This window comes from Panthera tigris, chromosome D4, assembly GCF_018350195.1.
Source record: "Panthera tigris isolate Pti1 chromosome D4, P.tigris_Pti1_mat1.1, whole genome shotgun sequence".
Lineage (NCBI taxonomy): Eukaryota > Metazoa > Chordata > Mammalia > Carnivora > Felidae > Panthera > Panthera tigris.
In genome coordinates, this window is record NC_056672.1 from 44844513 (window position 1) to 44864727 (window position 20215).

The following is a 20215-nucleotide window of genomic DNA, read 5'->3' on the forward strand; positions in this document are numbered from 1 at the left end:
AAAAAAAAGAGTCCCATGCTCCACTGACTGAGCCAGCCAGGTGCTCCTTAAAATCAGTTCTTGATTTCATTAATCTTTTAAATTACTTTTCTTCTTGTTTTTGTTGTTGTTGTTTTCTTTAATTTCTGCTCTGATCTTTGTTATTTCCTTCCTTCTGCTAATTTTGGGCTGAGTTTATTCTTTTCTTGTTCTTTGAGGTATAAAGTTAAGTTGCTTATTTGGCATCTTTCTTTTTTTTGAAGATTTTATTTTTAACTAATCTCTGCACCCAAGGTGGGGCTTGAACCCACAACCCCGAGATCAAGAGTCACCCACCCTACTGACTGAGGCCAGCCAGGCACCCCCTTCCTTTTTTTTCTTGATGTAGACATTTACTATCAACTTCCCTCTTGGAATGCTTTTGTTATATCCCATATGTTTTGGTATATTGTGTCTCTAGTGACCAGGACAGGCAGCGGCGGTGGCTGGAGCCTAGGGTGTGCACCCACTTGACTGCCAGGGTCAGCTGTAGGTGCCCACGCAGTGGCAAAGGCAAGTTACAAATGCAAGTGCAGGTGCGGGGCCAGGGAGGCAGCAAGGGTCCGGGGCCAAGCGTGGAATCACTGGCAGCTGGGGGGGCCCTGGCCATCGGTATGCTCTTCTGTGGCTGCACAGTCTTCCCCTGGGGGGGGGGTGCATCTGGAGTCTGGTGACAGGCATCAGCGCAGTTCCCTGGCTCGGGAGGGCATGGGGGGTGGGGAAGGGAGCAGGGAGGGACTCAGGCGACTGGCGTCAGTGAACATGAATACCTCTGGGGCGAAATCAAGGTGAAATCTGCAGGGCTCTGATGACGCTGCGGTGGCTGCTGGATTGTTCAGTATTGGAATCTGCTGAGTTTGTCTGCAAAGCAGGTCACTTTGAACTGCAATTGCTTCAGCTGAGTGGCTGCTGCGGCTGGCCCCTGCTTTTCTTCTTTGTCCCCAGCCATCTCTGCATGTCTCAGCTTTGTGGGCTGGGTTGAGTGAAACCGAAGTAGGACATTTGTGCCCTGTCCCAAAAGGCTGAGAAAGCTGCTGGCTCACTCTGCTCTTCCTTTCCTGGTGAGGGGAGCGCTTCCTAATTGGGAAATTCCCTCTCGGCCGGGAGCAGTGGCAGCTTGGGGGATGGGATGAGGCAGGCACAGCCACAGCCGAGCTGTCTTCCCTCTTGCGCAGTTATTCTTGGGTGTTTTGCTCTGCTGTGGGGCTGACGTTTCTTAAGTGGATGTCAGAGCTCTCCTGGAACTCTTTTTGTTAATGGATAGCTAATTGTTGATTTTTGTGGGGGAACAGAAGCTGGGGTCGCCTGCGTTGACATTTTGGTGACACCACTCCCCTTTCACCTCATGCTTTGAAGGCACAATGGAGTGTGGGTCGCTCTGTTACCAAACTAGATGGCAAAGTGTGCATTTATTGTGCAGTGACACTGTACCTGTGGTTATAATATGCATTAACATTCCCAGGATTCTCACAATATTCCAAACTCATAAGAAAGCAAGGGTATGAAAAGTGTAATTTAAGATGCAGTATTTCATCAGCAGAATTTCTTTACAAAGATAAAAATGAGGGGCACCTGGGTGGCTCTGCAGGTTAAGTGTCCTACTCTTGGTTTCGGCTCAGGTCATGATCTTATGGTTCGTGGGTTCGAGCGCAGAGCCTGCTTGGAATTCTCTCTTACTTTCTCTCTCTCTCTCTGCCCCTCCCCCGCTTGTGCTCTCTCTGTATCTCTCTCTCTCCAAATAAATAAATAAACTTAAAATATATACCACAATGAAAAAACTGCAACCAAAGTACGTTTCTAGTAATTCATCTGTTAATCGAGCCAGGAAAGCTGGGTACTGATGGCGAGTTAATTAAATCATGTTTGATTGCCGCAGCTAAAGACATGTTTCTGTGGAAAATATTCTTGTTTAAGACCATTAGCCTTTCAGTGAACACAGTTGCTTAAACAGTCGAGGACACTGGGGGCACCATCAATCGTTAATTAAAAAACAAAGTAAATGGTTTTGAGTGGTTTTCCTTAGCTTTTGATGAACCGACAGATGTTCCTAGCACTGATCAGTTGTTATTTATTCAAGGAGTCAATACTGAGTTTCAAGCGACAGAAGAAGCGACCTGTATGAATTTTCTGCATGAAACAACTCTAGGTGAGTATGTTTTCAAAGAAATTGAGAAAACTTTAATTCGGTACAAGCCAAAGCGGAATCTGTTAAGATGATTTACAATGGATGGTGATAAAAATACATGTGGGGGCGCCTGGGCGGCTCAGTAGGTTAAGCATTCGATTCTTGGTTTTGGCTCGGGTCATGATCTGAAGGTCTGTGTGTTCAAAACCCGAGTCAGGCTCCATGCTGCCGGTGCGAAGCCTGCTTGGGATTCTCTGTCTCTCCCTCTCTCTCTGCCCCTCTGCAGTCTCTCTCTCTCAAAATAAATAAATAAACTTAAAAAGAATATATATAGAGAGCAAAAAAGGCTTATTTGAACAAATTTATAATGCTTGTGAAAATGTAGGTATTTAAACCCTATAGTTTATCATTGTGCTGTTCCTCAGTGGGTAATTGGCAGAAAGCGTTTGAATTTTTCTGCTTTTGAACCAGTGGTCTCCCAGGTGAACTTCATGTACTCTGATGGAATTAACGATCATCAGTCCCGTGAACTGTTGTCAAAAATAGAAGCTGAATATCTTGACTTACCTGAACCCACAAGCAGTTTGGTGGCTTAGCAGGGGTAAAGTTTTATTGTGGTTTTTGAACTCAGTCTGGAGCCCGAAATTTTTTGGAATGAGAACTTCCTTCAATCGCTTTTATTGAACACTGAATGGCTTTGAAAATTTAGCTTTAGCTGTGGACTTGATCATGTTTCTCAACATGAAATTACAAGGCAGGGAGCCTGGGTGGCTCAGTCGGTTAAGCGTCCGACTTGGGCTCAGGTCATGATCTCAAGACTTGTGAGTTCAAGCCCCGAGTCAGGCTCTGTGCTGACAGCTCAGAGCCTGGAGTCTGCTTCGGATTCTGTGTCTTCCTCTCTCTCTCTCTTCCCCTCCCCGACTCGTGCTCTCTCTCTCCTTCAAAAATAAACATTAAAAAAATTAAAAATATATATAAAATGACAAGGCAAACAGTACTTTTATGTAAAAGTTATACTGTGCTAAGTCATTTTAACAACAATTAATGTTGTTTGAAACACAAATAATGTCAAGCTGTTTAATATACTTCCTGTGCTGTCAAAGTTTTTTTTAATTTTTTTTTTAACATTTATTTATTTTTGAGAGAGAGAGAGACAGATTATGAGCAGGGGAGGGGCAGAGGGAGGGAGACACAGAATCCAAAGCAGGCTCCAGGCTCTGAGCTAGCAGCACAGAGCCCGATGTGGGGCTCGAACTCAGGAACCATGAGATCATGACCTGAGCCGAATTGGACATTCAACCGACTGAGCCACCCAGGCGCCCCAAAGTTTTGTTTTGTTTTTTTTTAAATCAGGATCTCCATTTCCACAAAAATTTGCAGAGGATGTATTCTGTAAGCTCCAACTGTGGTTCCAAAAGCATTTTTGGATCTCAATGTAAGGGGAATTTTCCATATTTCAAAATCCATTTACCTTTGCAGTTGAGGGTCTTCAGTTGGAGGTGATTAATCTGCACTATAATGACATGGTAATCGGCAAATATGAAGAGAAGGGTCTAATAGGATTTTGTAAATTACTTCCAAGTGATAAATATGCTCAAGTAAAATCATACTCTCATAGGTTGATGTAAGTATTTGGCCATACGCATCTGTGTGAAAAGACATTCTCAAAGATGAAATGCATAGAATCTCATAGATGAGCCTTAATGGATGAATGTGTGCAATTGATTTTGATGACAGAGTATTAACTTTGAACTCCAATTAAATGAACTATTATCCCCTAGCAAAGAATTCTGTTCTTCTCGTTAGTAGACCTGTATGAGAAATGATTGTACTCAGGGACGCCTGGGTGGCTCAGTTAGTTGAGCGTCAGACTCTTGATATCAGGTCAGGTTGTGATCTCAACTTCACGGGATCCAGCCCCAGGTCTCTGTGTTGAGCCTAGAGTCTGCTTGGGATTCTCTTTCTCCTCTCTCTCTGCCCCTCCCCCTGATCTCTTTCTCTCTCAGAATAAATAAACTTAAAGAGGAATTATTGCGCTCAATTATTATATTTTAGATTTCATCAATAAGAATTTTGTTGAAATTGGTTTTCTTTCTTGTTACTCAAGTTTCTATACAATGTCTTTAATTTTGCCTCTTGCCTCACGAATCTAAGATATTTACTTTCTGGCTCATTATAGAAAAAAAAATTTGTTGACCTCTGGTTTTGATCAATCATGTTCTATCCCCTGGGGCTGGGAACATTACTGAATCAAATAAAAATTGGGATTGTTTTAACATGGGAATTCCATTGAAATAATGTATCTTGATATTAGCAAGGATTTGATAGTTTTGCCAGGTGAATCGGGGAGAGCCTGGGTCCCGAGGCCTCAACCCAGCCCATCCCAAAGGTGTCGCCAAAGGTTCTTGATCTCGTCTCAAGAAGGAATTCAAGGGCAGACGCACAACATAGCGGACAAGCGACACAAGTGGGAAAATTTAAGTGACAGTATTCTCTGGATATGTGAAAGTGGGTGGGTGAGAGAAAGGGAGGCAGAGAAGGAGGGGGAAAGGGGTGAGGGAGAAAGAGAATATGAGAAAGAAAGAGAGAGAAGGAGCCGTGGAGCGTGTGCAGCCTGACTGTGGGTGAGTTTGTGCTGTGCCCTGGGGTTTGGGTTTCTATCTTTTATTGACAGTTGTTAACAAGGGGGCGGAATATTAATTACTTGGGGTGGGTATTTCTTGGAAGCGTTGTGTGCCTTTTCTTCCTTGTTTGGTCAGGTTTCTGGCCTACTTTGTCAGTCATCTTGGGCCTGTCTAGTTTGATCTGGCTTCTTGTGGAGGGCTGCCAGAACAGGTCTCTGACTTTTTTCAATAGCTGGCCAGGACTTCCTCTCTGTGGGCCTCCAGGTATCCTATGAGAACCTAACTGCCTAATCTAACAATAATGTCTGATGAGTAAGAAAAGTGATTGGTTACAGTCAGTAGAAATACCTGGCCACATCATCCCTACTGCCCCCGGTGACATTGAACAAACCACCAGGCACGTGAATGAGGCCATCCTAGACCAGCCAAGCTGCCAGTTGACTGTAGACATAGAAGTAGTTTCAGGAGGGACCGGCAAAGCCAGCCTCTATCACAAGAACTGCCTGGGCGACCTACAAGACTCTGAGAAGAAATAAACGTTTGTGATTTTAAGTCACTAGATTCTGGGGTGGTTTGTTACACAGCAGAAGCTGTTATGGGTGATCAAGGTGAACGTGCCGGACAGCTTCTTTGTGCCCCTTCGCTGTCCCCCTGAAGGCTGACCTGTATGAGCTCCAAGAACTTCCTTTGCTTCAGAAGATCCAGAAGGAGAAATGCGAACAAGGGAGGTTAAGGTATTAATTCCTGGGCTCTGTTCCTGTTGGGTCACTGTGGATTGGCTGTGTTCCTTGATCTATGATCCGAGGCAGTCAGGTAGTCTTTGTAGACAGCCTCCTCACTGCTTGGTAACTCCTCCTCCCCTTGCCCTTTTAGGCTCAGGGGTGATTTGGGGGGCCCCCCTATTACAAAGTCTCTCTTGTAATCTCTTTATTCCCTGACCATACCTTTGTTTCTAGGCTCTTACTGAAGTCTCCTCCAGTTTTCCTAATTTGATTGTGCTGTTTCCTGCTGGGACCCAGACTGATAGAGGGGGCCTTACCCAGAAGGTAACATCTTGGCTGACTTTTGTGATCCAAGGGAATGAGTCCAGAAGGTCCTGCAGGGGGGGGAGGGAGATTGGAGTCAAGTGAGCTGGTGAGGAGTGTGGAAGGCAAGGTCAAAGGCAGGACTGGTTGTGCATGCGTGTGTGTGTGTGTGTGTGTGTGTGTGTGTATGTGTATGGAAATACACAGTGCAGGAGAGGCAAATCGTGTATAGACTCGTTGGCCTTTGTAAGGACTTTGGCTCTTACTCTGAAAGAAATGGGAAACTATCGGGAGCCATTCACTCACATCCAATTAAAGCTAATAAGATTGCTTTCTGTTAATGTGTCCACAATGGAGCTGTGTGACTCAGTTCTGAATTTCTCCTCCCAGTCTCGTGCCCGCTGGTGAATGTGTGGGTGTGTTAAGCTAGCCCAGCATGCTTGGGCCTGAGTTCAAGGCTTTGTGCCTCTCCTGATGCTGTGGGTGACGTGACCTTCCCTTACAGTACAGGATTCAGACTACAGTGTCTTTCTTTGTTAGCATATTCTTTTCAGTTCAGTTAATGATTTGGGAGTGGACACATTTTTCTTACTCTCTTTCTTTTGTTGTTGTTAAAGTCAATAGGCCCTTCTATACTGACTTCAAAAAGTGTACTTATCTAAAGGGTCTGGTATAATAGAGAACTAACTGCCTCACTACTTCAGGGGAAATAATACACGAAGGTTAACAGAAATGCTGTCTGCCTGCTTACCTCTTAAAGACAGTGGTTTGTCGCGAATACTTAAAAGGCAAAGAGTTCATTTGCATTTGCCATCTCAACCTATCCAGAAAATAATATACAGATTTGAAGCGTGTTTTCATCCTTCAGTTGACAATTCCATCTGGTCCTGGCTCTTTTAGTATTAAATCTAGCTCAACCTCTGCAGGTTATACGAATGAAGTGGCTTCTCCTCTCATTGCTCCCCAGAGAGGCCTCCCTCTCCCGGCCCTTTCTCGAAAAATCTCCCCAGGCTGACTGTCAGGGAAACACTTGCGGAGGGCTCCAAATATCCGTATCAGACGTGGGTGCGCCCTACTCCATCAAGCTGACCTTCCTAGGTCTTACCTCAATCAAAATGTAACTGCATACAGTAGCTGTATTCCCTCAGGCCCCATTCTTTGCTTTCAGCGCAGAAGGAAACCAATCTACTTAGCTAATCTGATTAATTAAGCAGGCAGGAGCCTTTTCCTCCCGGCTAACAACACAGTTGGCCTATCAGAACCAGTTCTAATCTTTGTTGTCTAACCTTGACCCTGATTTCTTTTGAAGTTTGTTATTATCACTTAAAAAAATTTCTAGCCCTGCACTCAAAATGGGCCTGTGGGTATGCAGTACAAAGAGAACGGGACTTTGCTCCTCTGGAATCTTAGTTTCCCTCTCAGTGAATTAACTGGGTTAAGCTAAATCAGTAAAACATCAAAAAATTTTGAGACCCAACATTAAGATCATTTAAAAAACCCCAAACTCGGGGTGCCAGGGTGGCTCAGTAGATTAAGCGTCCGATTCACGGTTTCGGCTCAGGCCCTGATCTCACGATTTGTGAGGTCGAGCCCTGCATCAGGCTCCGCGCTGACAATGCGGATCCTGCTTGGGATATTCTCTCTCTCTCTTTCTCTCTCTCTCAGCCCGGCCCTCCCTGCTCGCTAGCTCTCTCTTCTCTCAAAATAAATAAACTTAAAAAAAAAAAATAACCGCCGACTCCAAACTATAACTACTATTATCATGACTATTATTCCATACAAGAGAGAACATTTTTATTTTTTTTAATTTTTTTTTTTAAGTTTTATTTATTTTTGGGACAGAGAGAGACAGAGCATGAATGGGGGAGGGTCAGAGAGAGAAGGAGACACAGAATCTGAAACAGGCTCCAGGCTCCGAGCTGTCAGCACAGAGCCCGACACGGGGCTCGAACTCACGGACCGCGAGATCATGACCTGAGCCGAAGTCGGCTGCTCAACCGACTGAGCCACCCAGGCGCCCCATGAGAGAATATATTTAACACGACCACCACTACCACTGAAATATAATTTCAGAAAAAGTACTGTTCTTTTTTTTTTTCATTTTTTTGTTTTGTTTTTATTTTTATTTTTGAGACAGAGAGAGACAGAGCATGAACGGGGGGAGGGGCAGAGAGAGAGGGAGACACAGAATCGGAAGCAGGCTCCAAGCTCTGAGCCGTCAGCCCAGAGCCCGACCCGGGGCTCGAACTCAAGGACTGCGAGATGGTGACCTGAGCTGAAGTCGGACGCGTAACCGACTGAGACACCCAGGCGCCCCAGGAAAAGTACTGTTCTTTAAATTAAATACATTTAGGGGGCCGGGGTGGCTCAGTTGGTTACGCGTCCGACTTCAGCTCAGGTCATGATCTCACAGTTTGTGAGTTTGAGCCCCGCGTTGGGCTCTGTGCTGACAGCTTAGAGCCTGGAGCCTGCCTTGAATTCTGTGTCTTCCTCTCTCTCTGTTCCTCCCCTGCTCATGCTCTCTCTCTCTCCTTCAAAAATAAATAAAAACATTAAAAAAATAAATTGAATACATTTATTTTTAGTAAAACTCAATACATTGTCCTTATTTAGTTTTCATTTCAGCACTTGTCAGCGAAAACTTTGTCATGGACTAAGAGCTTCTGAGAGAGAGAGAGAGAGAGAGAGAGAGAGAACGCATGTGTGCACACAAGCAGGGTAGGGGCAGAGAGAGGAAGAGAGAGAGAGAGAGAGAGAGAGAGAGAATCCCAAGCACTGAAAGTGTAGAGCCCCATGCATATGAGATCATGACCTGAGCCAAAATCAAAAGTCAGACTCTTAATGGACAGAGCCCCCCAGGTGCCCCTGAATCTCAATTCTCAAAAGTGAAAAATCATAGGGGCCCCTGGCTGGCTCAGTCGGTAGAGCTTACATCTCTTCATCTTAGGGTCGTGAGCTTAAGCCCCATATTGGGCATAGAGCTTACTTAAAAAAAATAAATAAATAAAGTGGGGGTGCCTGGGTGGCTCAGTCAGTTAAGCGTCTGACTTCGGCTCAGGTCATGATCTCGAGGTTTGTGAATTCAAGCCCCGAGCTGGACTCTGTGCTGACAGCTTGGAACCTGGAGCCTGTTTCGAATTCTGTGTCTCCCTCTCTCTCTCTGTCCCTCCCCTGCTTGCACTCTGTCTCTCTCTCTCTCTCTAAAGAATAAAACATTAAAAAAAATTAAAAAGGGAAAAATCACATACTAACATATCACTGTTTATTTTTTTTATTTTAATATTTACTTATTTGTTGTTTGGGAGAGCACACGCAGGGGAGGGGCAGAGAGAGGGGGACAGAGGATCCCAAGTGGGCTCTGAGCTGACAGGCTGACAGCAGCGAGCCTGATGTGGGGCTCGAACCCACGAACCGTGAGATCGTGACTGGAGCCGAAGTCACTCAACTGACTGAGCCCCCCAGGTGCCCTGACTTACATCACTCTTTAAAAGGGCATTTGCTGGGGCACCTGGATGGCTCAGTCAGTTGGGCATCCGACTTTGGCTCCGGTCATGATCTCACAGTTCAGGAGTTTGAGCCCTGCATGGGGCTGTGTGCTGATAGCTCAAAGCCTGGAGGTTGCTTCAGAGTCTGTCTCTCAAAAATAAACATTAAAAAAAATTGTTTTTTAAAAGGGCATTTCCTCATGTACTCCTAAAGGCCAGCCTTTCTACAGCAGAGACAGTACATCTGTTTGAGAGTCAGAGTGCCTGGATTCCAACTTTGGTTTTGCCACTAAGTAGGTGCATGTTCTTGGTCAAGATGCTCCCCATTCTGTGCCTACTATTCCTTATTTATAAAATGTAGGTAATAACTCTATTGGTTTCATAAGTTGTTTTGCAGATTAAATGAGTTGATTTACTTAGAGCAGTGCTGTTCACATAGTTAAGTGTTCACATATAACTTTGACTAATGCGTCTCAAGAAACATGGGAATATAATTTTTTTTTAAGTTTTATTTAAATAATCTCTTCACCTAACGTGGGGCTCGAACTCATGACCCTGAGATTAAGAGTCACATGCTCTTCTGAATATGCCACCCAGGCAACCCAAGGGAATAGAAGAATTAAAAAAAAAACAATTAAAATGGCTTAGGGGCGCCTGGGTGGCTCAGTCGGTTAAGTGTCCTACTTTGGCTCAGGTCATGATGTCACAGTTCGTGAGTTTGAGCCCTGCGTTGGGCTCTGTGCTGACAGCTCGGAGCCTGGAGCCTGCTTTGGATTCTGTGTCTCTGTCTCTCTCTGCCCCTCCCCCGCTCACACTCAGTCTCTCTCTCTCTCTCAAGAATAAATAAACATTAAAAAAAATTAAAAAATAAAAGAGTTAAAATGGCTTAAACGGGGGGGGGTAATTAAAATTAAAATGGTCTTAAAGAAACGCTGATGCATTTGGAATTATTAAGACTGAAGGAAAATAACAACTGTGAAAATTAATTAAGGAAAACCTCAGTAGAGTGGACTTGGGATACTTGAAGAGGAGACTGGTAGGAAAAGCCATACCACTCAATGTCAATTACAGACCCAACAGAAGAATAGACAGGAAAGAATGGTCAATTACAGGCCCCAACCAGGAAAGGATGCACCTTGCACTTCCTATAAGAAATGAACTACCCCTGCAACTCAGCCAATGAGAAACCAGTATCACCCTGAACGCTTGCTTTTCTCCAATGGATTTTCATTGGATTCCATTCTTCTCCATAAAATAATATTCCTCTCCTTTGTTTGTTGGACTTGCCTATGGTTTTGCTGTAGCTTGCATGTCTTGGATTGCAATTCTCTGCTATTCCTGTATAAACCCATCTTCGGCTGGTAAAATAACTGCCAGCTTATTTTCAAGATTACCATATCAAATTCCGTAAAATCAAGAAGGCAACGATAAACCTTATACAACTACTTCTCTCAGTGGATAACAGAGATTGAATATAAGAGTAGTTTCAAAATTAATTCAGATAAATTCTTCCAGAATGCACAAGAGAACTGAAATGGCCGGTGGTATAGAATTACTTTTCTAAAGTGGGGTACAGGGAACCAAATCCTTCCTATGAATGATTTTGTGCTTGTCAGCACAAAATGACTTTGGAAGCTTAAGAGTACCAATGCCAAGGACTCAGAGCAGAGCTATTAAATAGACAATTTCTAGTGATGGGACCCTGGTACTAGTATTTTTTAAAAAGTTCCCCACTTCTATATATACCTTCTTAAAAAAATGTTCTAAATGAGAGAGAGAGAGAGAGAGAGAGAACTCGAGTGAACAGGCTCAGTGCTGCCAAGGAGGAGCTGGAGGCAGGGCTCAATCTCACCAACTGTGAGATCATGACCTAAGTCAGTCGCTGAACCCACTGAGTCACCACCCAGGTGCCCCTATATACATACCTACTTCTGAAGGTAGTTTGGAAACTGCTGGGTAAGTCAGGTTCTCTAGAGCAACTTGTCTTAACTCTTGTATATAATTTTTCCACAGCTAGAATTCTTCCTTCATAACCTTTTTTTTTTTTTCTCTCTCTTTCTGCTGCCTCCTTCAGCTTCTGTTCTACTGTGTGCGGCATTTAGTCTTCTATGAAAACGAGTGTTCACGCACAGGTGGACATTCAGTAATTATTAGACAAAAATAGTAACAATTAGGTGTGCCTGCTCTCCCCCGCGTAACCGAGCAGAAATACCCAGGCTATAACGTCCTATGGGACTATCCAACAGGTGGATGTACCAGTGTAGCACTGAGAGCAGCAGTGCTCTGTGTCGGCCAAGGAAGTAAAAATACGAGGCAGCAGCTACAGGGGGGAAGAACGAAGTGACAAGTTGGCTGCTTGCATAAATTTTCTGAATCCTTCACGCTCTCGGGACTATTTTTTGTTCCTGAGAAACACAATCTCCAAAGCTGCTTTGCATCGTCAAAAGCTGCATAGGGGCACGCTGCCAACAGGACTACCCGGGCACGCTGCAGTGGCATCTCCAGGCGAGTTCCTTTCATCTGCTGTCTCGTAGGCTAATCCCAGCTGCGGTGCCACCCCACGCCCTCCACCTGCCGGCGCGGCTCTTCCGGCCCGCGGGCTCCCGCAGAGAAGTACCCAGCCGCCCACGCCGCCCGCCAGCCGCAGTGCGCGGCCTTGGCCTTGGGCGTGCGTGCGACGTAGCGGGGAGGGGCGGGCCGGAGCCGGAGGAGGCGCGGCAGGCGCTCGCAGTCTGCAGTCCATTGGTCCTCTCCCCGTAGTCCCCGCCCCCAGACGTTCGTGGCGGCGGGGCGGGCCACGCCAGGCAGCCGGCGCGGGGCTGAGCTTGTGGCAGAAGGGAGGTAAGCGATGCGGGGTGGCAGGCGGCCGGCTGCGGGCCGCTGCCCCCTGCTCAGAGGCCGCAGGATCGCACTCGCCTGTGGCCTGTCTCAGCTTGGCGTGGAGGGCGGCTTAGGCCCTGCAGGCCTGGGGCTGTGCTGGGAGATGGGGCAGTGGAGCATGTGGCGGCAGGGCCGCACCAGGGCGTGGGTGGCCAGGAATGGGACAGGTTCTGCCGTTTGTCCTCGTCCTTTCCTGTCTGGGCTCTGAACTCCTGGACGACTAGGCCTTCTGCGTTAGAGAGCTCCGCGATGCCTGGGTGGGGCCGGCTCTGGTGCTTGCGGTGGGGGCTCAGCAGGATCTTGACTCGGAAACCGATCAGCGCGATCCTTGCATACTTAACCTGCAGCAGGTTGCAGTTCTTCCACTCTTCCCTGACCGGTTCCCCAGTTGAAGGCAGTGCAGGGGATTCTGGGTCGTTTCCTTTCTGGCCGGGAGGTGGGGGGCCTGGAGGGGACGGGGACGGTCTCCTCATTACCAGTGACTCATTCAGATCCTGTCCACTTCAATGCAAAGGCTTATGGGTGAGCAGGGCCTGTTTTCAGACCTCCTGATTCTCAGGCTCTGTCCTCCCTTGCTGGAATTACCTAAAAAAAAAAATATAATAATAACATATATATACATATATATGTTTTGAAATGCCTACAACACCTATGCGGAGATTTGCAGAGGTTGTGTTGCACGTACGAGTTGTGTGTTGCACCATGAGTTTTAATTTCAGCTATGGCATCATCATGATCCTTCAGTTTAGTTCCTGAAATTGGTGCTTCTGCAATCAATGAAGTCATCCTATCCAGTATCATGCAATCGTTCATTCATCCATTTGACAATTTTTTTTTTTTTGATGAATTCCTTAATGGTTAGGGTTTTATGTCAGAAACTAACATGGCATTCCCTGCCTTTCCCCCATTGTATCTGCCAGTTTTATTGTCTAGATTTGAGATGTAGGTTTTTTTTTTTGTTGTTGATGTTGATGGTTTAGTTTCAGGTTCCAGATTTAGGTACAGAAGCTCATGATTCTATATCGTAAGATAGAGCTCTTCTGAGATCTCATTCAGTTTTTCTTACTTTCACCTCTAGGAAGCCTCAGGCCATGATGGCTAGAGGTGCTGTAATATTGCTTACTGTACTATGAAAGACCCTAGGTTTTAGGTGCCTGTGTGTAAAGTGAGGGGATGGAATTAGAAGTATTCTGTAATTTTGAAATGTTCAAGGAGAGGAAGGGCATCGGCATGTTTACTGAACCGTGTTAGTGGTTGGGAAGTGACCATTTTTAAAACACAGAATGTATTTTATGATTATATGCTTTAATCTTTCTGAATCTGCCCACATTTACTTTTTGACTAGCAAGCAGGTGCATATTTACAATTTTGGTTCACATTCAATTCCTGCATACAAAGCACTATGACTCATCTAAATTTTGAAATGTAATAATCAGGATCTTCTTAATGTTATGCTTAAAGGTATGATATAAAGACAACTGGATAAGTATGCAATTTTCAAAGTACTTTGAGTTGCAGCGGTAGATTAGTGGTAGCTAAAACCAAGGTCTGCCTTGGTTATTTGCTTACTTGGTTAAATGTTAGGTAGTTACCATCACCTGGTTAATATCTATCAATGTCATCTCTGTGTTAACATGTATTTTATCAAGCTGAAATTTATTGGAATTCAATTGATTGCTGCTTCCACTTGAGAATTGATAACCCAAAGGTAAATAAATCATTAGTTTGAGAATAAAAATGCCCATAGAGATAGAACAATAGTTTTTTATTTGCTGATTGGTTAATGGGACTTACAAGTAAATCGTTTGGCCTTCTTGCAGGTGAAAAAATGATTTCTAAAATAGTTCTGAGACATGATATTCATAGCTTTGTGATATTTTTTGGATGTTATTCACAAGCCATTATGTGAATTAAATTGTTTATGTCACTATTAGGGATTTGGAAAGTTTAAGGAAATACAACTTTTCAGAGTTTTGCTTTTGCAAAATTTCTAGAACTTTCTAGTTCTAGAAATGGACCAGATCAAGATGGGAAGATTGAGGAGAAATGTAAGAACTGAGGGAAAAAAAAATCCAAGTGGAGACTTTTCTAGTTTAAAATTTGAGCAAAAAAAACACAGTGAAAAACACAAACATAACTATATTTGGAAGAAGTGTAAGGAAATACTAGTGTCAGGATTACTGGTGAGTCTATATCAAAACTTGATTTTTTTAAAATTGAAGTATAATTGGCATATGCTATCCTATTAGTGTCAGGTGTATATCATAGTGATTTGATATTTTTATACATTGTGAAATTCCCGTGAGTCTAGTTATCATCTGTCACCATGCAAAGGTCTTACAATATTATTGACCATATTCCCTATGATGTACATTACATCCCCATGACTTACTGATTTTATAACTGGAAGTTTGTACTTCTTAACCCCCTTCACCTATTTTGTGCGCTCCCCCCCCCCCCCCCCCCCCCCCCCCCGCCCCATTCTCCTCTTTGGTAACAGTTTGTTTACTGTATCTATGACTGTTTCTGTTTTGTTTTGTTCATTTATTTTGTTTTTCAGATTGCACATATAAGTGAAATCAGACGATGGCTTTTTTCTGACTTATTTCCCTTGGCATAAAACACTTTAGGTCCATCCATATTTTTGCACATGACAGGATTTCATTCTTTTTTATGGCCGAGTAATATTCTGGTGTATGTAAATAAAATGTACCATATCCTCTTTATCCATTCATCTATCAATGGACATCTATTTATGGTTCCTAAAAAAGAAACCTAGAGTGGTAATTTCAACTTTGATCATGGTGCATCTGGGCAATACATGCTTCTTTCGGAGATGTGAAATCTATATTGTACATTTTAAATTTATTTTTATTTTTTTATTTTTACTTTTTTAATGTTTATTTACTTTTGAGAGACAGAGAGTACGTGTGCATGTGAGTGGGGGAGGGACAGAGAGAGAGGGAGGGAGATGGAATCCCAAGCATGCTCTACACCATCAGCACAGAGCCCCACATGGGGCTCGAACCCACAAAGCATGAGATGGTGACCTGAGCCGAAACCAAGAGTCGGATGCTGAACTGACTGAGCCCCCCAATTGCCCCTATATTATATATTTTTGAAGAAGTACTACAGATCTAGGGGCGCCTGTGTGGATCAGTTGGTTTAGTGTCTGACTTCAGCTCAGGTCATGATCTCATGGTTCGTGAGTTCAAGCCCCACATTGGGTTCTCTGCTGGTAGCCTAGAGCCTGCTTTGGATCCTCTGTCCCCCCCCCCCCCCCCCATCTCTCTCTGCCCTTCCCCTGCTCGTGCTCTCTCTTTTTTCAAAAATAAACATTAAAAAAAAAAAAAGTACTACAGGTCTAAAGATGAGTAGTATAATAAAATATAGTATAATTATGTAAGTGTAAGTTTGATTTGCAATTCATGATAAGTTGGATGAAGGTAGTATATACTATCTCTACATGATAGGAAATGAGATTTGCTCAGCTGATAGGACAAGGGATGTTCATCAGTTTTTCTCCCATTTATTATTTTAAAACATTTTTAAAACATTTGAAAGATTATTTTAAAACATTTTTATTTTATATATATATAGAGAGAGAGAGGGGGGCAGGGGAGCAAGGGAGCAAGGGAGAGGGGCAGAAGAGGGAGAGAGAATCTTAAGTGGGCTTCACTATGTGGGGCTCGATCCCACGACCCTGGGAGCATGACCCAAGCTGAAATCAACCAACTGAGCCAGGCACCCCTCCCATTTACATTATTTGAAACAAGGGGCGCTTGGGTGGGTCAGTGAGTTGAGCATCCAACTTTGGCACAAGTCACGATCTCATGGTTTGTGAGTTTGAGCCCAGCGTCAGACTCTGTCTGACAGCTCAGAGCCTGGAACCTGTTTCTGATTCTGTGTCTCCCTCTCTCTCTGCCCCTCCCCCACTCATGCTCTGTCTCTGTCTCTCAAAAATAAATAAAAATGTTAAAAAAAATTAAGTTATTTAAAACAAACTTTCAAGCAATATGGAAGATCCCATCTAGTTTCAAACAATAGATTGAACGTTGTTGTTTTTATAAATTGGGCCCCCTAAGCACTCCTGGTCTCATAATTTTTATCCTATTTCAAGTCCTGTTGGAAGTAATAACATTGCAGTTATGATTTTTAAATTTTGCTAAATTTATATTGGCTTTTGGCTTTTATTCAATTAGACTGAGTTACTTTAGTTTTATATATTTTGAAGATGTTCAAAAAATTTGATATTAAATGTTGTGCAATTTTCTGTTGTTCATGATAGGGAAAATACTTCTTTAGGCCCAAGGAATTTGAGAATCTGAACTGCATAGATAGTCAGCTGTTATTATTTATTTAGAGATTTGTCTTTTCCTTTGCCTGGAGACCAATGAAGCATTCCATCCAAGGTTCTGAACTGAAGATTTCAGTTCTTTTCAGTGCATTAGATTATATCCTTTAATCTCTTTTTGGTTAAATAAATGAAGGCTTGCTAATTTGGCTGATAAACATGTTGAACAAACGTCATAATTGTGAATGTTGTAACTATAGTTTTGTTACCAGGTTTTTTTTTTATTAAAATTTTTAAAAACATTAAAAGATGTTTATTTTTGAAAGAGACAGAGTATGAGTGGGGGAGGGGCAGAGGGAGAGGGAGACACAGAATTCAAAGCAGGTTCCAGCCTCTGAGCTGTCAGCACAGAGCCCAATGGGGGGCTCGAACTCATGAACCGTGAGATCATGACTTGAGCCTAAGCCTGACACTTAACTGACTGAGCCACCCAGGCGCCCCTGTTACCAGGTTTTCTCACGGCCACGGTGTACTTTTCTTTCCTCTCTTTAAAACCTTTTTCTTTGGCCTAGCTGCTTTCAGAATTTACTGTATCTTTTACTTTATTTAATGATCATTGAACAGGTTGGTTTATATAATCAAAACTTCAGGTGTTAGTTTATGATATTAGGACACATGGAGGGAGTGGCAGAAACTTTTTATTAAAGTTTTGCATTGTTGGGGTGCCTGGGTGGCTCAGTCCGTTAAGTGTCCAACTCTTGACTTCAGCTCAGGTCGTGATCCGCGGTTCGTGGGTTTGAGCCCCACATTGGGCTCTGCACTGACCGCACAGAGCCTGTTGAGGATTCTCTCCCTCTCTCTCTGCCCCTCCCCCTCTCATGTGCTCGGTGTTCTCTCTCAAAATAAATAAAAGAACTTAAAAAAAATAAAAAAAGTTTGGTATTGTTGAAACATTTAAGTAAATGGAATTTTTAGAGTCATTGATATTAAAGATACTGTATTTATTTGGGGTGCCTGGCTGGCTCAGTTGGTAGAGCATGTGACTCTCGGGGTCGTTTTTTTTTTTTTTCAACAAAGAGTATCTGCTCTGGTCCTGGGTCCCTAACTTTCCTTCAAAGAACTTGAAAAGTATTGTGTGGAAGCCACAGAGAGGGCCAAACTACAGAGAGGAATATTACAATTAGTTGCATGTGTAGCATACTGGAGGGCAGAGGGGGGAAACTGAATATGAGATTTCAGGAGCTTCAGAGAAGGCTTTCTGGAGGCTTGTTTGCTTGAACTGAATTTTGAAAGCAAGTAGAAATTAGTTGGTGAAGACGGAGGATAAACATTCTGGGCCCAAGGGAGAAGTGAGAACAGACTGACAGATGAGAGACAAAACATAGACTCTTCACGTATTAAGGGGTGGATAGAGAAATGAGGTTTAATATATAAACAAAGAGCATATAAGGAAAAGCCCTCTTCCCTACCATTTTAAACATTTTGACCTTTATCCTTGAGGCTGTGGTGATCCAATGGGTAAGAGATTTTTTAAAATTTATTTTAAATTTTTTAAATTGACATCCAAATTAGTTAGCATCTAGTGCATCAATGACTTCAGGAGTAGATTCCTTAGTGCCCCTCGCCCATGTAGCCCACCCGCCCTCCCACAACCCCTCCAGCAACCCTCAGTTTGTTCTCCACAATTATGAGTCTCTTCCGTTTTGTCCCCCTCCCTGTTTTTATATTATTTTTGTTTCCCTCCCCTTGTGTTCATCTGTTTTGTCTCTTAAAGTCCTCATATGAGTGAAGTCATATGATTTGTGTCTTTCTCTGACTGACTAATCTCACTTAGCATAATACCCTCCAGTTGCATCCACATAGTTGCAAATGGCAAGATTTCATGCTTTTTGACTGCCGAGTAATACGCCATTGTATATCTATACCACCTCTTCTTTATCCATTCATCCATCGATGGACATTTGGGCTCTTTCCATACTTTGGCTATCGTTGATCGTGCTGCTATAAACATGGGGGTGCATGTGTCCTGAATGGGTAAGAGATTTTAAGTTGAAGAAAGTTAAGATCAGTTTCATGTGGCAAGGCGAGGAATGAATGGTAGTGGAGCAAGGCGCGTTGGTGAAAGGGCAGTATGATAGAGCTCCAAATGATGCAGGGGGGCTTGAGAGACCAGGATGGACCCAAGATCTATTAAGATGATGAAAGCGGTGTCTAGTTCGATGTGTGGGATGAGGAAAAGGTGGATGGAGTCAAGGATGCCTCCTAGGTTTATGGCTTCCCAAGGTAGGAATCACATGAGGATTATCAAGAAACTAAGATCAGTCTTGGATATGCCTTTAGGTCACACATTTGATGCTGTTCTGTGGGCAGTTGGCAGTACTGGTCTGGGAAGGAGGAGGTGGTTTTAAGCAATATAGCGATTAAGATGTTATCAATATATAGGTGATAGTTAAAACAGTGTGCGGATAGATGTAGATACCGAAGAGAGTTTGTAGGATAAGAAAGAAGCAAGCAAAAAAGAAACTCTGGGAAGTACCACCGTATAAGGAAGATGATCCAGTGAAAAAGAATGAGAAGGAACAGTGGAGCTCTAGAAGGCAAGGGCGTCGAGGATTTCAGAAGGAGAGAATGGACAACTGTGAAATACCACGGAGGATGGAAGAGTGCTGTCTAGAGGTTTTAGGAAGGTCTACCACATAGGCAAGAATGATTAGTTTGCAACGTTCCTAGTTCATATAATTGTATAACTTTCTGTAGCAAAATTCAATAGAACCAGACGTTCGGTATAGTTGGAATGAACCAGTGTTTGGATTTTGTTATCTACCTATGGTAGGAATGCAAGGGAGCTCAAAGTATCAGTAAGACAATGGTAGAAGTGTTGAAACGTGAGGTTTAGACTGCGTGGAGGTAGTGACCAAGCCAAGAGGAGGCTGAGAGATTGATAGAAAATATTGGTTCAAGGGATTAGAAGTCTGGGTGAGGTGTGCATGTATAAGGTATATAGGGTATAAGGAAGATAGCTGATAGAAATACTCTGGAATCAGAGAAGAATATTGGAGTTTAAGATTTTAGGGTGCTGATAGAATGTAGGAATTGGCCAGGGGTGTAGATGGCTGAAATGGAGGTGATACGGAGATATTCAAGAATAATGAGACTGGTGTATTGGATGAATCACTGACTTAGAAATGGGCCCCAGAAGACCATGGTACCCAGGGTGGAGAGCCAGACTATGGTTTCTGAGTTTTAAGATCGCCTATAGTAGTGATTAGTATATATGGGACATGAAGATACTTGGATGGCATGACCTCACAGGTATGAGACTAAAAGGTCAGGCTTCTTCTGGGCCTTGGAGCTTGGCAGAATGATTAACTTTCACCGAAATGGCCACCAAAGAAGGAAAGTGTAGTTTCCATTCGGCCTAAGAAGTAGGGGGAACATCTCCGTGTTGCCTGTGGAGTCTGCTTGGGATTCTCACTCTCTCTCTCTCTTCTCCTCCCCTGCTCGTGCTTCGTCTTGAGAGGAAGAGAGGGAGAGGGAGAGCAAGAGGGAGAGCGAGCGAGACAGTGTGCTCTCTCTCCCAACCCTCTCTTAAAATAAACTGTAAATTTAATTTTTTTAATGTTCTTGTTGTATTTTTGAGAGAGAGAGCATGAGTGGAGAAGGGGCAGGGAGAAAGGGAGACACAGAATCCGAAGCAGGCTCCAGGCTCCGAGCTGTCAGCACAGAGCCCGACACGGGGCTCGAACTCACGGACTGTGAGATCA

General features: G+C 43.6%; 1 protein-coding gene across 3 annotated transcripts in view; it reads left to right on the plus strand.

Annotated features, from left to right (window-relative positions):
* The first annotated feature begins 12062 nt into the window (after window positions 1–12062).
* Window positions 12063–20215, plus strand: part of FOCAD (focadhesin) — a 319129-nt gene continuing 310976 nt past the window's right edge. For all 3 annotated transcript variants that reach the window (XM_042965277.1, XM_042965278.1, XM_042965279.1), the window contains exon 1: window positions 12063–12118. The gene's annotated coding sequence lies outside the window, so the exon portion shown is untranslated. The remainder of the gene's footprint in view (window positions 12119–20215) is intronic.